A 5,102-nucleotide genomic window follows, 5' to 3' on the forward strand; every position below is an offset into this window, starting at 1 on the left:
AAAAAAAAAAAAGGTTCTAAAGAACCTAGGGGCAGGAGAGGAATAAAGATGCAGATGTAGAGAATGGACTTGAGGACACAGGGAGGGGGAAGGGTAAGCTGGGACGAAGTGACAGAGTGGCATGGACATATGTACACTACCAAATGTAAAATAGATAGCTAGTGGGAAGCAGCCGCATAGCACAGGGAGATCAGCTCGGTGCTTTGTGACCACCTAGAGGGGTGGGATAGTGAGGATGGGAGGGAGACACAAGAGGGAGGGGATATGGGGATATATGTATACACGTATAGCTGATTCTCTTTGTTATACAGCCGCAACTAAGACAACAATGTAAAGCAATTATACTCTAATAAAGATGTTAAAAAAAAAAAAACGCTGAAATCTAAATGATCCCCGAAGACAAGCAATGACAAAGAAATACAGAGTTTAATGCAGTATGATTTTCCAACCATCAGTTGGCCAAAACATCCTTGTAATTCTAAGATTTGGGAGGATGCAAAGCAAAAGCCACTTGTGGTAGGAGTGTAGGCTGGTAATTTGTCTGCGGTAGAATCAGTTAAGACATATATTCTTAAATATTTCACAAACCTTTTGACCCAGCAAATCTGCTTCTGGGAATTTTTCCTAAATAAGGCACAGAGCTTTACAGAAATTAACGTATAAGGCTGTTGAACTCAGTGTTGCTCATAAAAACCAAAGTGTTTAAATATTCAGCACAGTGGAAAATTTATAAATAATGGTATTTACATAAGATAGTATACTGTGCAACCCCCCAAAATTGTAGAATACCGACCTGATAGAGGAAATAATCCTAATAAGTGTAAAAGTGGGAAAAACAGTTTATACATTATGGTGCTAAGTAGGCAAAATTGCTTATCTGGACACAGAAAATGCAGAGACATCTACCAAAATGGTAGCAGTGATTTTCTCTCTCTGAGGGGAAAATATGTAATGTTTTTTTTTTTTCTTCTTTGTGCGATTCTACTTTTCCAGTTTCTTCAAGTGTCTGTCACCATTATTATACATATTTTTAAAAACAGTTTATTTGGGAACCGAGTGAGATGTAAATGAGGAGAAATTTGGAAAACTGACTTTTTCCTGGAACTTCAAAGCCATTATTACCCTCACCAAATGTTACAAACGCCTTTGTTCAATACTGATTTCTTTAGTCACATTCTAATTAGAATGGTGATAGATGAGTTTCTATTACAGATATTATTTATAGTAACACTCTGTGTGAGATCTTTCCAAATGAATAAGCTTTGCCTTGGATTTGCACATTAGTGGTTTAAGCAGTGCGTTTGCTTTTTAAGGGTAGTAATTTAGTATACCATGCAAGTAATTTTTAAGTGTTACCACAGTATAATTGAAAGATAGTGCTTCTCTGGGTTTGCTTAACTTTTACTTCTCTCCCCATAAAGCTGTCTCTCACCAGCGCTGTCTTCTTTAAGCAAGCATGGCCTAAAACAAAAACAAAACCCATAAACTCTGGACTCAGCAATCCCTGCCACTTAATGAGTTTTATCACCTCAAGGCAGTGACTTAAGCATTTGAGCCTCGGTTGGCTCAAAAAGAGAACAGTAGCCAACTCCAAAGGTTGTTATGGTGAAAACCCTTTGGTTCTTTGACAAAGTACCTTACCAAATAGGAACGCGTGAGAAAGTTCTTTGTAAAATAGAAAATGGCAGTTGGATGTAATGACTTGATTTGTCCCCCTCTCCCCTCCATGCTTTGCGTCCCTTATTCTGTATGTGAGAATCCAAACTAGTCTATCTCAGGAAGAGCAAATTGCCTCTGCTTGAGAAAAAAATAGCCCTCTGCTTGGGGAGAATTCAGAAGCTGCAAAACTCTCTTTCTTGTTAGGATTCAAGCAATGGGAGTGACCCTAGCTAGGATCCTTCCCTGTATCCAGGTCAATGTTCACTTTGGTCAGAGGGGCAAAAAAGAAACGCGTGTTTATGATGACCTCATGCTTTCCTGTGGTGAGAATTTAGCTGATATTGTCAATGAAACCATGCCCACGAGGCAGCCAGCACAATGCCTCGCAACGTTCAGCATGAATCCAAAACCTACACATGCACGTTCGTAAGATTCTCGCGTGGCTTGTCAGGTAAGGTGTGTGTGTGTAAGGGCGTGCACATATTAGTGGATTAACTATATTAATTTTCTGTAGAGGGATTTTATATTTGCATGGGCCCTTTCTGTATGAATAGAGAGGCAGTTGATAAGTGATAACAGAACATTTGTGTGCTTGAGCTGGGTCTTGTCCGATACCTTTCCTGGGGATGCTTCCCAAGGACTAAGAAGGAATTCGCAGGCAGCACAGGCTCTGCGTCCTCCAGAGCAGTGGGTCTTAAGCCTAAATGCCCATTAGAAACACTTGGGGATTTTTTTTCAAAGATACTAAAGTCTGAGCTTCCGGAGAGTCTGAGTTCATTGGTCTGGAGGTGGGACCCAGCATTGCTACTTTGTAAGAGATTGCAGACAAATGCCATGGACGGCCAGGGTGGAGACTCACTAGCCCCGTGAAGGGGCCCTGAGACCCAAGCATGCGTTGGAATACACGGACGCGCCCCGCCCCCCCGCCCCCAGTGATTCAGTAGGTCTGGGACAAGGCCTGAGAATGAGCGTTTCTAGAAAGTTCTCAGGTGCTGGTGATGCCAGCGATCTGGAGATGGCACTTTGACAACTACTGGCCTCATAGAAAGAGCACTGATTTAGGAGAACAGCTGGGTGGCAAGTTTCTTGACCTATTGTGATTCATCTTCTAGAAAAGGAAATTAACTTATCCACATACAAATTACTGTGAAGATTTATTGAGACAGTGTTCTCAGAGTCACATAAGGAATGTTTCTAGTGCTGAATAAGCCTAAGGCAATACTATTATCTCCCCCACGTATTGGGAGCTTGAGAGATACAGAGGGGGTGGCCCCCAGGAACACTAAGAGAAGCACGATGGTAAGGTGATGAAGGCAACGCTAGTACCACCTGTAGTTAGGCTGGAAATAACAACTCCAGTCGAAGAAATTACACCTTTAAGGGGCATCAGGAATTACCTTGTAAACATTGATAAGAATAACCAAAGTGACAGAAAAGTAGGACGTTTCCAAAGAGGCACCAAAAATGATTTTTAAAATATTGCAGTGATGCCCCCCCTCAAAGTGTTTCAGCATTAGTTTGTTATAATCACCCAAGACAGGTCTATAGGCTCAGAAAGCCTTGAAATAAACTACACTAGAGAAGAACCAATCGTGGCCACTCAGGAGGATGCTCGTACAGAGGTGAGCAAGCAGACAGAAAAATCAGTATGCAGTAGATGTGATGGGAGGTGTAACAGTGGTGAGTGACAATTAGCCCAAAGGAGAAAGAGCCTCTCCAGGGTGGGAGAGGAGAAGCAACTTTGGGATCGACCCTTAAAGGACGTGGAGTGTTCACCGGACACCAGACAAAGGAGGTGGTGGGGGGTGAGGAGCAGGACACAGGAAATGCTAGAAGCCTCTCACGCAGGAATGGTTCCTCGGTCTGGCATTTCATGATTCCAAATAGCCGTCTGTTACCAGTTCTGTCCTCTGCTCTGGTAACTGCGGAAACGTTAACCTAAATGACAATGGAGACCATCAGAGGTCTAAGGGAAATGTCCCCAGAGGGACAATGCCAGTACAAGTGACTGAGAGTCACCAAAGGGCTACTGATTGCAATGCCCGCCCCCAGAAGGAGCCACAGCTGAAGTCCAAAGTCAGGGCTGTAAAGAGAAAGGTGGGGGGCGAAGAAAGGGTTTTTATAACTTGGAGCAGGTGATGGAGGTCGTGGGGAAATCTCCTCTCTAGAGATGGTAAGGTAAAGCAAAACATACACAAGATGTCAGCTCTGGGGACTGGCTTAGGATATCCTGCAAGAAGCTTGGAGCTGGATTGGATTTCTTATCCAGTAGTTCTTCCAGTTTTATAATTCTAGATCTATATAAGTGGTAACTTTCCACGTAAGGAAAGTTTAAAAACAGAAGAGCATGTTCTTCAAGTACAAGGAGAATTATCGGAAGTATTTGAAAAGAGAGAACTAAGAATTCAATGGAATTTTTTTGTATAAAACCTCTCAGGGCTTCCCTGGTGGCGCAGTGGTGGAGAGTCCGCCTACCGATGCAGGGGACACGGGTTCGTGCCCCGGTCCGGGAGGATCCCACACGCCGCGGAGCGGCTGGGCCCGTGAGCCATGGCCGCTGAGCCTGCGCGTCCGGAGCCTGTGCTTCGCAACAGTAAGAGGCCACAACAGTGAGAGGCCCGCATACCGCAAAAACAAAAAAAAACAAACAAACAAAAAAAAAAACCTCTCAATTAGGGAGAGGCCACGGCAGTGAGAGGCCCGCGTACCACAAAAAAAACAAAACAAAAAAAAACAAAAAAAAAAAACTCTCAATTACCAGAAATAGGTGGGACAGTCTGATTAGTTTTTGCCATATCTTTGATACATGACTTAACAATGTTTAAAGGCTGACAATACCGTGTAACATACTTAATGCCAATAATACTGTGAATAATTTCTCTTTTGAGAATTCAAAGCACTCTTTAAGGATTTTTCCATGTATCAGAGTCTTCATATATTATTTCTTCTCACTACACAGTGTCGTGGAGACAGGAGGTGAAGGAGATGGCCGTCACTGACCTCAGAGTCTGAGAGTTGATTTTTGGAATAAATTCCTTGTAACAGCCTGTTTGTTATGTGACTTTCTGAAAAGTGCAAACATTAGGTGCTTTGAATTTTTAAAAACTTGAATTTAAGGTGAAGGGGAGTTTCCTACAAAAAGATACAGGGGTGATCCATTTGAAGCATGACATCCCCCCTTCTGTTTGGAGAGAAGTCGATTATCAGGAGCATCTGGGGAAAGCCAGCTTTGGGTCTCATTGGTATTGGCTGGGATGTTCTGTTAGATTCTAAAGCAGGTGAAATTACCCTTAGGATTGAAGACATCCTCAAACATTCAGGGTGGGGCAGCTTGGCTTCCTTGTGTAGGAATCATTTCTCAGGTTTCTTCTAGTCATTTCTGAGAAAGTGAGCTTTTTCCATCCATCAGGGTTAGTGGGTGGGAGTCGGTGGAGGAAGGGGGC

The sequence above is a fragment of the Physeter macrocephalus genome, chromosome 19, assembly GCF_002837175.3.
Source record: "Physeter macrocephalus isolate SW-GA chromosome 19, ASM283717v5, whole genome shotgun sequence".
Classification (NCBI taxonomy): domain Eukaryota; kingdom Metazoa; phylum Chordata; class Mammalia; order Artiodactyla; family Physeteridae; genus Physeter; species Physeter macrocephalus.